This window comes from Marmota monax, unplaced genomic scaffold (assembly GCF_021218885.2).
Source record: "Marmota monax isolate L192 unplaced genomic scaffold, Marmota_monax_Labrador192_F-V1.1 WCK01_AAM20220418_F8-fsc00038, whole genome shotgun sequence".
NCBI classification, from domain to species: domain Eukaryota; kingdom Metazoa; phylum Chordata; class Mammalia; order Rodentia; family Sciuridae; genus Marmota; species Marmota monax.
This window is the reverse complement of record NW_026692498.1, coordinates 321,657-333,878: the sequence shown is the minus strand read 5'-3', so window position 1 is coordinate 333,878 and position 12,222 is coordinate 321,657. Positions and strand designations below refer to the sequence as shown.

Sequence of the window (12,222 nt, the reverse complement as noted above, 5' to 3'; positions counted from 1 at the left end):
TGATTAGTGCCTTGCTTTTTGCCGAGGCTGGTTTTGAACTCACGATCCTCCTGCCTCAGCCTCCTGAGCTGCTGGGATTATAGGTTGTGTGCCACCGTGCCCAGCCCTTTTAATTTTTTGTTTTGAGACAGGATCTTGCTAAGTTGCTGAGGGTCCTGCCAAGTTGCTGAGGCTGTCTTTGACCTTGCCATCCTCCTACTGTAGCCTCCCGAGTCACGATTACCGGTGTGTGCCACTGTGTCTGAGGGGGTCCCTCCTTTCATGGAATTTAAGTTTTTCTAGGCAGCAACAGACAGATGGCATAGAGTGGAGAGGGCTTACTCCAGCTAGCATGGTCACTCTTTGAGGGCCACTAATGGAATCTTTAGAAAGCAAACATTGGAAAGTGGGTGCTGAAAGAGAATTTTTTGGAACCCCATTGCCTTTGAAGGACCCCAGCCAGGGAATTTACTCTGTATATCTGGAAACTAGCGGGTGGGATGAAGGGCCAGGGGCAGAGCACTGGGAGAACAAGGTGGGACTTTGGCCCAGCACACTTGTTCCACCTGCCATCACATCTGGCTGGGACAGCCTTTTGGAGATTAATGGTCTGTCCAGCCCCGACCACAGAGGGAAGGGGCCCAGCCTAAGTAGCTTTTCATAAGAACCACCTGCAGCAGCCCCTCCTGAAAAATCAGCATGCATGCACATGGCTGTTGAAAACCACATTCAACTTCCAAATAACAACAACAGCACATTCATGCCTCTGCTTAATACACAACTCTCTCAACCAACAGGCTGCCTCTCCAGAGGGGGCTGAGCCCGGGTTTCTATTTACCTTTGATATTCAGATATTCAGGTTGAATGGCACTTCTTGAGAGTGTTTGAGAGTCAAACAGCTCAAACATGGAGATACAATGTTAACCAGTGTTAATATTTTTGTTAGGTGATAGGGGAATGAAGAGGGGAAGAGGAAGAAAAAGAACTGGTCAGTACAAGTGCACACAGCTCACAGGGGTAAGGGGCAGGGCGCTCCCTCGCCTGCAGCAAGCATCTGGCTCTCTGCTTGTGGGGTGACCCAAGCCCTCATTGCTGCAGGGCCTTTGCTGTTAGCAGTTTTGCCTGTAGTCCCTTCCTGTGGGAAGAAGGCGTGCCAAGACACATCCTTGAGGAACCTCCTGCCTTCCATGTACCTCCTTATCCCATCTGGGATAAAGTCTGGGGTTCCCCTCCATTGGACCAAGCACCCTGGCCAGTAGAGGGACCCTCTGTCAAACCTCAGGTGTGATAGCCAGGTGGCCAGGTCTTGCCCAGGACTGCAGGGATTTCCAGGACTGGAACTTTCACTTAAACCCAGAAAAGTCGTGGAAAAACCAGGATGAGTTGGTCCCTTGGATACCTAAGGCCTCCAGATCAGCAGAATCCAAAAGTCACAGGGACAGGAAGCAAAAATGTCATCAGCAAATCTCAAGGGATAATGACAGTTGAGAAAACATTGCCATTTCTACTCCATGATACCTGGACCCGGACCCAGACCCAAGAATCCTGCCTGGGGGAAGCCCTGGATTGGACACTGCCAAGGGGCACCTGCCACCCCAGGGCAGTGAGGAAATGAATGGATTGCCACTCAGCTGGGGTCTGCAGTAAACCTGCAGAGGGGGTCCACCATTCTGTGGGAACCCGAGAGGCCACGAGCCTGGAGACAGACTGCTGTTTGGAGCACCGTGGTGTGGGTGAGCACTCTGTATGTCCCTCCATGGTAGTTTTGGCAGAAGTGAAGCAGGCAGGAAGGTGCATCCTTGGCTCAAATGCCTGCCTGAGACTTGCAGGGTGCAGGAGGGGCCTGGGCATCTCTGCCATCAGCCCAGGTGCCCAGCGAGTGCAGGTAGCGAGGCCACCCCTGGCCTCCATTCCTACTGCCCAACCTTGACTAAGGAGGTGGCCCTGGGAAGGAGACCATCCTGCCCCCTCTCTACCCCCCAGTTATCAAGATCCCTTCTGAAGTGGCTCTTTGGTCACGCACATGCTTTGCACTCTGCACATTCAGGGATGTTTCTGTGTGTACCAGACTGGGGGCCCCAGGCCTTGTCACTGATTTTATATACCATGCCGAGGTCAGTCCTGCCTATCAGCCAGCAGAGATCTATGCCTCTCCCCGTCTCCCTTCCAGGCAGAAGGCACAACCAGGCACACTGTACACTGTCCTGCCCTCTCCAGAGATTTGGGCTCTACCTATCCTCACCCTCCCCCACACAGTGGGGCTGTCCTGCTGCAGCCATCCACTTCTGGGTGGATGCCATGCAGAACTGTCTGTGCTCAGGATGAGTTTTCTTTTTCTTCTTTTAGTTGTAGATGGACACAATACCTTTTTTATTTTATTTATATAAAATTTCTATTTGTATTTTATTTATTTTATTATTTTTTATTTTATTTATCTTTATGTGGTGCTGAGGATCAAACCCAGAGCCTCACACGTGCTGGGCAAGTGCTCTACAGAGCCCCAGCCCCAGCCCCAGCCCTCAGGATGAGTCTTCTCTGGCTGCCCATGAAGCCATTGGTGTGCGTGGCTTCAGAGGGCTGGAGCACTGTGATAGGAGAGCTTGTTCATGACCCACATCCTCCAGTCCCTCACCTGGGGCTCCAGGACCTGCCTGAGCTGATCACTGTGGGGTGCTGCCTCTCATACTAGCCCTGTGGCTTGGTGGCTAGGCTCTTATGATGGTGGCCCAGGATGGGTGTTCAGCCTCAGGGTCTGGCAGAGTCATCACCTTCCAGCCGTGCCGTGCCTGTTGAGTCTGTCGGTGACTCACCTGAAGGGAGGCCAAGGCTTCTTGGACATGGGTGGGCCTGTGCCACGCCTGATCCTGACCCAGAACCTTCTCTTGCTTTGGGTTATTAAGTTATGGGGTTGCAGCAGCATTTCCAAGTGAGGCAGGTAAAACTCCGTCCCAGATAAGGGCCAGACTGGCTCCTGCTGGTCTTCAACACCCAGAGGCCTGGGTGCAGCCACCTGCTTCCATCCGGGAAGGACTGTCGAGGCACACTGCCTGCTGGGCCCGGATTCTGGAGGTGGGAGATCCCAGGCTGTTGTGGAATTTACCTCCCACTCTTCACCACATATATGTCCTACTAAAGTGTCAAGGGTGGTTGCTGCTCTTTACCCATCAGATCCAAACAACATGATGTCACCACCGTAGAAGATGACGTGTGCTGTGGAAGGGACAGGTGACGGATCCCTGTGAGCCAAATGAAATGCTGGGCTGGTGTGCCTGGGAGTCAGGGCAACAGGTTGCAGTTAGGGTTCCTTGGCGTTTCTAACTGGGCTGGAGAAAAAGCCTCCACCTCTCAGGGTGCTGGCGGGGCACCAGGGGCCATGTGGATCTGCTACAGCACTGTCCACGCTCTCTCTGTTCTGAAATGGGAATAGCCACAGGATGGGCTCAGGGGCCATAGACACTGAGAGGCGGGCCAGAGCTAAAGCCCCATAGTCTACCTGACCACCACAAGCCCCTGTCCAACTGGCAGGCCCTGTCCAACAATTCAGGTCTCCAGGGTCAGCCACTGTCTGCATCTGTACTTCCCCTTCTCTATTCACGGCTCCCTGTGAGTGGTGCTTGGGGCCTTCCAGGAGGGCTGGGAGGAAGATGTACAGTGACATTCTGGCCCTGTGACTAGGTCCTTGCCCTCATCTGAGGGGCACTTGTTCAGACTGGAGACGGCCCAGGGCAACACAACATCTGCTTCCCCACCCCAGTTTGTAGGTTGGAGTCCTCACCCTCAGTGCCACGGCAGTGGGGAGTCATTAGCTGAGGTGAGGCCATGGGGGTGGGGCCTGCCCTGATGGGTCTGTGCCCTGGCAAGGGAGCTCAGCGCCCTCCCCACACGCACTGGGGGAAGGCCAGGCTATTAGGATAGCGAAGCAGAGGCCACCTGCCGGCCAGAAGTTTGCTCACCAAGACCTGGCCATGCAGGCCCCTGACCCAGGACTTCCAGCTTCCAGGGCAGTGAGGAGATGAATGTCTTTGCACGTGCAGGGTGTAACGGTGAGTAAGTGGTGAGAGGGTGCCCTCGCCTCTCTGGACCTTAGGGGGTCCCCATCTCTCTTTGTTGAGTCTGATGTCAGCGAGCATTTTGGGGTGTTCCTAGTCTTTGTTTCAGTCATGAGTGGGTGTTGGATTTTGCCAAGTATTGCCCCAACTTGTAAGCTCATGTTTCTCTTCCTTGGCTGTGGAAGAGATGGTCTACGTTAGCAGGTTTCAAAGGCCGAATGACCTCACACCTGGAATGAGCCCCTCCTGGTTGGGGTGTCGAATTCGTTTATACACAGTTCCATCAGATTTGCTTCACTGAAACTGGGTGCCGAGGAGGGATGTTGGCCTGTGGCTTTCCATGCTTCTTGTGGCTTTGTCTATTCTTGGTTTTAGGAGAACAATTTGGGAAGTGCCCCCTTCCACTACTTTCTGGAAGAAATGAAAGATAACTGCTAAATTTTCTCTCTTAAATGTTTGGTAGAATTCCAGTGAAGGACTAGGTTCCATCACAACACAATACAAAAGGAAAATAAAAGAAAATCATCAGTGAAACTATTTGACCTGGCTGTTTTCTTGTTTGGGAGATCACTAATCATTGTTTCAGTGTATTTAGTAGATAAGGTCTGTTCAGTTTACCCGTTTCTCTTTGTGTGAATTCGATAGATGTGTAAGTTATCACATTTGCAGGCATGGAATTGTGCCCAGTACTCAGTCCCTGGGGTGAGCACTGACGGCCTTTTACTTCTCACTGTAGTAATTTTCATTTTCTCTTCTTACTTGTGAGAAGCCTGGCTAGAGATTCACAATTTTTTGAATATTTTTTCAAAGAACAGCTTTGGGTTTCATTTTTTCCCCTGTTAATTTACTGTTCTCGTTTTTTCCAAATTCAGCTCAATCCAGTGTTCTTCCTTTCCTTCCACTTACTTTAGGTGTATATTGTGCTACTCTCTTGGTCCCGGGCGGAGGTCCAGGTAAAGGGTTGTAGGTTTTGCTCTTTGGCACCAGTAGATGCTGTAGATTTCCCTCCACACTCAGGTTTCACTACATCCCATGAATTTTGGCAAGTTGGGTTTTCGTTTTCATTTAGTTCCAAGTATTTTCAACTTTCTTGGGACATGTTTTTTGAGTGATGCCCAAGATCTCCTGCATGGAGATCCAGGCTACAAACGTTGATTGAGGGGCTAGGAAAGCTGAAGGCCATACTCTCTGCAGCTGTGCTCCCTCCAGTCTGGGGCTTGCCTGCGGGGTGGCTGGGCCTTCACCCGCTCACTGGAGTTGGGGGCTGTATGTTGGCCACCATCACCTGTGATTATTGGTGTCTGTTGTTGGCTCCCCAGGACAACAGTGTTGTGTGTGAGGTGTGCTCCCTGGAGGAACACAGGTCAGGACCCCACCCAACAGGTCGGTGGGACAGCCCAGCCCCAGGTTGGCATTGTGCTGGGTATCATGATGGACAGCAGATATCCTGGGCCTCCCCTGGCTGAGTCAGGGTCCTTCTGGCTACGTTTGAGTTAATATCACTCAGGCCCTTCAGAGAAGAAGCCAGAGTCCCTGCAATGCGATCCTCATCTGTGACACCACCCACGGTGTGCATGACCTCCATATGGGCCCACAGGGCGGGACTTGGCGCTGTGGTCTGCGTCTGGCCATCTGCTGTAGAGGAGTGGAAGTAGGGACTGGCACACTCTCTCTAGGAAGTTGCAGGTATTTCTAGCTGGGTGGCCCTCAGCACGGGAAGGCAGATACATTCATCCACTGCCAAGTCCGCATATTCAGGCCAGGCCACTGTCCAGAGGCCAGTACCCTTAGCCCCCATGGTCCCTGTCCGCTTGTACCCTCCAACCACTTCCCTGCAATGGCCCCGCCCTGTCCCAGGGCCTTTCCACTGCTGTCTCCTCTAGCCTTGACTGCTCTCCTGGGTCTGCCTTGGGGTCTTTCCCTTTTGGCTCTCACCCAACACTTCCCTGGAGGTCACTAGGCCCCCTTCTCCCCACCACCACAGGCCTTCTGCGTCCTGGCCTTCCGAGCTGGGAAATCACCGCTCACTGTCGCCTCTGCTGCCCTGTGAGCTCCACCAGGATGGGACTTGCCTTTTTCTTCCTGAGTAAACTCTTGGGAAGGCGAATGTCTATTCCTGGGGGTGGGTGGGCTCAGGGACAGCTGTCCAAAATGCCCCTCTGCACCCAGCTCCCTGACGCTAGGCCAGCAGGGTAGACCCCTCCCCCACCTCAGCTTTGGGTGAATAATGGCAGGTTGACGTAGGCCCAGCGACTTTCCCAACTAAATTGCGTCTCTGGTCGGCCCACGGACGCACAGAGATTCGAGCTGACACCGTGGTGAAGTGGGTGCTGCGCCCCAGGGTCCTGTGGGTTCTCACACCTCAGCTCTGGCTGCTGAAGCCCCTCCGGCGCCACGGTCGCATTTTGCCCAAGGGCCGTTAGGTGGCGCCGCAGGCCCGCTTGAGCCCGAAGGGTCCACGCATGGCGCCCCGGGATCAGGATCGACATCTGGTGGGCGACCTCGAAGGCCGCGCAGTATCCGGAGGGGCTGGTGAGCCCGGAGTCCCCAGGTGCACCCGGGCCGCAGGAAAGGGTGGTGGGGACCGGACCGCACGTGGATTGAAGGGCGGGGGCGGCGCAGAAGCGGGGAAAGGAGGGGTCGAGCCCGGCGGAGTGGGGTGGCCAGGCGGGAGGGGGGGTGCCGACGGGGTGGGGGCGGGCAGTGCGGACGGGCCGGGCGGGGCGGGGCCGGGGGCAGGCGGAGCCGAGGGGGCCGGGAGGGGGGGGCCCGACGGGGCAGGGGGCGGGCGGTGTGGACAGGGGGCGGGCGGTGTGGACAGGGGGCGGGCGGTGTGGACAGGGGGCGGGCGGTGTGGACCGGGCGGGCTGGGCGATGCCGACTGGACAGGGGGCGGGCTGGGCGGTGCCGGGGGCAGGCGGAGCCGAGGGGGCGCGGGAGGGGGGGCCGATGGGCAGGGGGCGGGCGGTGTGGACCGGGCGGGATGGGGGGCCGATGGACAGGGGGCGGGCGGTGCGGGGCGGGGCCGGGGGCAGCGGAGCCGAGGGGGCGCGGGAGGGGGGACCCATGGGGCAGGGGCGGGCTGGGCGGTGCCGACTGGACAGGGGGCGGGCAGTGCGGAGCCGAGGGGGCGTGGGTAGTGGCGGGCGCGCTGGCCGCGTTCCTCTTCCACACCTCCACCTCGGGCGACCCGCTTCCCTGAAGTGACGTCTGCTCGGGGAAGGCTGGGGGGGTGGGTTCGGGAAGCTGGGGAGGGGCTAAAGGGAGCTGGAGGGAGGGAGCCGCGGGAGGCGGAACAGAGGGGGGCCGGCGGGGCGGCCCGGGGGAGGGAACCCCGTTTTTTTCCTTTTTGGGTGGGGTCGAACCCCCTTGATAAAAGTGCCCTTCGGGAGAGCAGCAGAGTTACCCACTCCCAGAACGGTGGCTGGATCTGTGTCCTGAATAAAGACAGTGAGGGGAAGGACAGAGGAGCTAGAAGCCTCGCCAGGGGCGGGAAAGGTTAAGGTGGTGGCCTTGTTCCGCATTCCCTGGGCCTGCGGGTCCCAGTTTGGTTCAGTGTGGCCTTGGACGAGCGAGTCGCTGTCCTGCAGAGGCTTCTCAGCTCAGCAGAGGCTTCTCCCCAATATTTTAGGGAGAAACTTGTGGTTCCTTCAGGGCAAAGGCCCTGCGGCAGAAGACAACCCAGGTCTGCTGTCCTGTGACAGCCCATGAGTGGGCAGGCGTCTTGCAGTCCAGACCCCTGCAGGAACTGAAACTCAGGAGGTAGCACCCTGGGCTACTACTGCTCCTTGCCTGTGACCCAGGGGACTGGCAGGATCATTTCTTAGCTTGTGAGTAGTGTGGGCCTGTCACCTTGAAGAAGGAAGGCATTTGCTCAAACAAGGTATTAGGAGATAGTGGTCTGGTGGCTCCAGCCCGTAGTCCCAGCCACCTGGGAGGCTGAGGTAGGAGGGTTGAGATGCAGGAAGAGGGCAAGTTTGATGCCGGCCTCAGCAACTTGGGCCCTCGGCCGCTTAGTGAGACATTGTCTCACCATAAAAAGGGCTGGGATGTGGCTCAGTGGTAAAGTGCCCTGTGTTAGATTCCGGTACAAAAAAGAACAAAAATAGAATGGGTTGTTGGTTATTTGGGCTGAAGTCTTAGGAGGACTTTAACCTCCAAAAGGGCCACTTCCTTGCAGGCAGCATGCCATAAAGAGTGTCTTGAGATTGGTGTCTGGGCTGCAGGGAACCTGAATGAATTAAACTAGAACCTGAATAAAACTCGGGGAGTACTCTTTCACTAGCCACATACAGCACTTGGCCACACACCTAGAATGTACCACCCTAGTCCAGAGATGAATTTGTCTTGTCTTTCTTTACACAGTTGTTATTTGTCTAAAGCATCTAAGCCTCTTGCTTGGGTCATCTCTTCAAACTTCCCTCTCTGGTGAAAGCCCCATGTACATTGCACATTTAATACAGCTTTTATGCTTCTCTTGTTAAACAAGAGCAAAGTTGATTTGGTTCCTCACCCAACGAAGAGCCACTGAGGAGCCAAAGGAGTGGAGGGATCTGTCCCTCCAAACACAGGCACACAGAGCCACCAGACTTCTGCAGGATAGCATGTGGCTCCCTACTCCAGGCCCAGACTCCTGTTCACTTCACAGTGAGACCTGCTGCTAAGCCTCAGGCCAGCCCCCATGGGGCCATCAGAGTGGGCATTCTTCCACAAGTTTCCTCCCACACAAACTGCAGCCCCACCTGGGGCCTGGGGTACCACAAAAGAGCCCATTCATTAACTCCATTGTATACTGAGATAGCAGCAATTCAGAATGCCTAAATATGAACATGAGACCTTTCCTAATACCCAGTAGGCTAGGAAGAAGTTTAGTGTAAGAACCCTTTCCCCTCAGTAAGACAAACCTCGAAGAAGTGGAACTTGGTTCATAAGTTAAGTCCAATGGGGACTGGGAGGGGACATATTCCAAACATGGAAAAGCAAGCATCTGTGGCCACTCCTCATGACAGCACCCAGCTGCTGTGACTCACGGCTTCCTGGATTCTCCAGGGCTAGCTCTGTAGCCCTGCAAGGCAGAGGCACTGGTGCCAACACGCATGATCAGATTTAATTTTCATTCCTGTTTTTCCTCCAGGCTGGTTACTCCCAAATTTCTGAGAAATCTAAAATCTTGAAGTTTCTATAAACTCACTGCGTTCAATCCCAGGGGTGCAAGCGCCCAAGTGCACTGTTTACTGATGCTAAAAACAGCCAGGGGCAGGACTTGGCTGAGAGGGTCTGCACATTTTACCACTCACAGGCTCCTCCGGGGGGTGGGGGCGATGGAGGACCGCCCTGCGCCCACAAGCTGGGCAGTGTCGGGTAGGGTGCTCGCCCTGCACAGGGGTGTCTTCCTCTGGTTCATGAGCACATTCTCCTACTTCACAACCAGGTCTCACTGCTGTGATCCTCACTTAGAGGCTGGAGAGGGGGCCAGCTGCCCTCTACAGCCTTCCTAGGCACGCTCTGTGGAGTCTTTCCTGGGGGCTGCCTGGGCCACAAGCTTTCCTAGCACTGACTGGGGGCACTCTTTATGGGAATTCCTTGCATGATATATTTTCAAATTAGATTTCTGAGAAATCTACATCTTAGAATCACTGTAAATTTGATCATCTATGAAAATTTTCTTCTTTTGATTAAAGCTGACAGTGCACTGCAAACCTACACAGTGTATTTTTGTATTAAATAAAGCAAAGGAGATGTATTTTAAGAAATCCATAATGTGCCTGTCATCTCAGTGACTCAGGAGGCCGAGGCAAGAGGATTGCAAGTTCAAAGCCTGCCTTAGCAACTTAGTGTGATGCTGTTAGCACAAAAGGACAGGGCTGGGTGCCAACTTCACCGATCAGGAATGGAATTACACTTCTGATGGACCCACTCTCCTGGTGGAAAATGAGCCACTGGCCAAAGGAGAAGTCTGGGCTCATACAGGTTATATTGAGAGGTGACTTAATTAATGAGCATGTCAGTTTGGACACTCAGGAATTTGGGGTCTTTATTCTGCAAAATAGGAGGGATCTGAGGTCAACATCAGTATCTGGTATTTATCTTACTGGGCCAGATGGAGAGTCTGGGGTCCATGGTTGGTATCTGGAAAGGATTTGTTTAAGGAAGGATCAATGCTTTGGCCTCTTCCCAGAGACTGCCATTTCAGACTTGATGGATGGTTATCTCCACCCTGGGGCCTGTTTGTCACTGGGAAAAAAATGTATTGGGAAAGGATCAATGTATGGCATTCTCCCTAATTTCCTCTCCCTGGGACATGCTATTTTGGAGTTTGTCATTTTCCATATCCAACACTGTCTCAAAAAAACAAAAGGGGACATCTGGAGCCTCTGGGGTAGGCGTTTCCGGCAAATCAACTCTTAGTTGGTGGGTCTTGGGTTGTCTGATATTGTGCACTATTGGACCAAAAGGGTAACAGTGCCGCTAGGATGAAGTGCATGAGATTTTTGATGAAACTGAGTCATGAAATTAACCACTGAGTTGAAGAATGGAACACAGATCCACGGAACGATTACAGGTGTAGATGTTAGCACAAAAAGAACAGCCCAGACGCAACCTGGCCCCCAAGGCTGTTGTACAGAGGCAGCTGGATGCACGTCCTCTAAGGAAGGAGTTGCCATGATCCCTAGGTGACATATGGGACCCTATATCAGTGTGAGAAGTCAAACATTGATTTCCACCTGCTTTTATTCCAAAGCATGCTCCCTCTTAGGAGTGGGATCAAAATCTACATCATTAGCTAATTTTAAAATTGGAGCAGGCAAAGGGAAGGTCATAATTTAAAAGACTACAGTTGGATCTTACATCTCAATTAAGATAAATACTGTATTCTGAAAATGGACCATTGGACTTTCTGTTTTTCACAGTGCTGGATATTGAACCTAGGACCTTGAACACACTAGGAACATGCTCTATCACTGAGCAGCACCCCATCCACCACTTTGATTTCGATTGTTACAAATTATCAAATCTTAAAAACCGAGGGACAAAGGACCAGAAGTTGAAAAAAAATGAAGAGAATATGAATAGGCATGCGAACAGATCCCCAGGGCACCTCCAAGCCTGTGAAGACCAGTGCTTCAGCAAAAGCAGCCTCGGAGTCCTTCACGATGATGGGGTGATATGAATTCCCATCTGTTCAAACGCCCCTCATTTCATGTGCTGGAAATGTCCTTCTCTCCTCTAATTGCAATTGACAGTCTGTGAAATGAAGATGCTCCCAAATGTGTGGAGAATGTCTAGATCACTCATCATTACAGAAATACAAATTCAAGTGGCACCAAGGTTCTACTTCTCAGGACCCAAAGGTGCAAAAAACAGAATCTCCAGAGCCTGAGGCAGGAGGATCCTGTCACAGGAGAATCCTATCACAACCCGCGTGGCATTTACTCATTTTTCCCAAACTAGGGTGGTGAGTCAGATTAGAAATATTAAAGGTATGAGAAAAAAGACACAGAAATAAGTGAAAAGCAGGGCGTGGTGGGTTGATCCAGTTTGGATTTAACAAAGGGAACAAAAACCTCCTGTTTATTTATAGGTATGGGCATGAAAGTTTTCAGTGTGAAAAGCTTCTTGAGGTAAACAGGATGAAGTTGAGGTAAACAACATGGTTGGTGTCAGGTCGATAAAGGTGACTTAGGAACAAAGCACCAAGCAGCCGGCGCTCAAAAAGAGCCACCAGTCAGCACTGATGGAACCGCCTGACAGCCGGCGGGGTCTCCTGGCCAATCCTGGATCTCAGCCAGCTAACTCCAACCAACCCCAGTAGGACAAGGGACTCTAAAACCCCCCTTTCCTTTCCCAAGCCCTGCCTTCCTGCCCTAAGCCCAATAAAAAATTCTAGTCTGGTCCAGCCCCACGCGATTTCTCTGCAGACCCTTGTCTTAGCCGCTCTGTTGGTCTGGGAGCGAAATCTCAATAAAGCCTTGTTCAGCATCCTTTTAAAATCTGCCTCCTTTTGGTTGCTGCCGCTGCCTGACCTTACATCTGGTGCCAAAACCCGGGAGGGATTTTAGGGCTACCCAGTAAGGGACTGAAATGTGCCCCCCACCCCCTTCAGATGAACTGGGAGACTCCTCATCTGCTCCTTCTTTTCCTCTCTTCATCCGGGCTGACAAGAGTGGGGTAGATTCCGTAGTCTCCCCTGACC

General features: G+C 53.1%; 1 long non-coding RNA gene across 1 annotated transcript in view; it reads left to right on the top strand.

The window, feature by feature from the left end:
* The first annotated feature begins 6,496 nt into the window (after positions 1 to 6,496).
* LOC131424182 (uncharacterized) overlaps positions 6,497 to 12,222 on the top strand; it is a 30,699-nt gene continuing 24,973 nt past the window's right edge. Inside the window, exon 1 of the long non-coding RNA XR_009226816.1 lies at positions 6,497 to 6,579. This is a non-coding gene — a long non-coding RNA (uncharacterized LOC131424182). The remainder of the gene's footprint in view (positions 6,580 to 12,222) is intronic.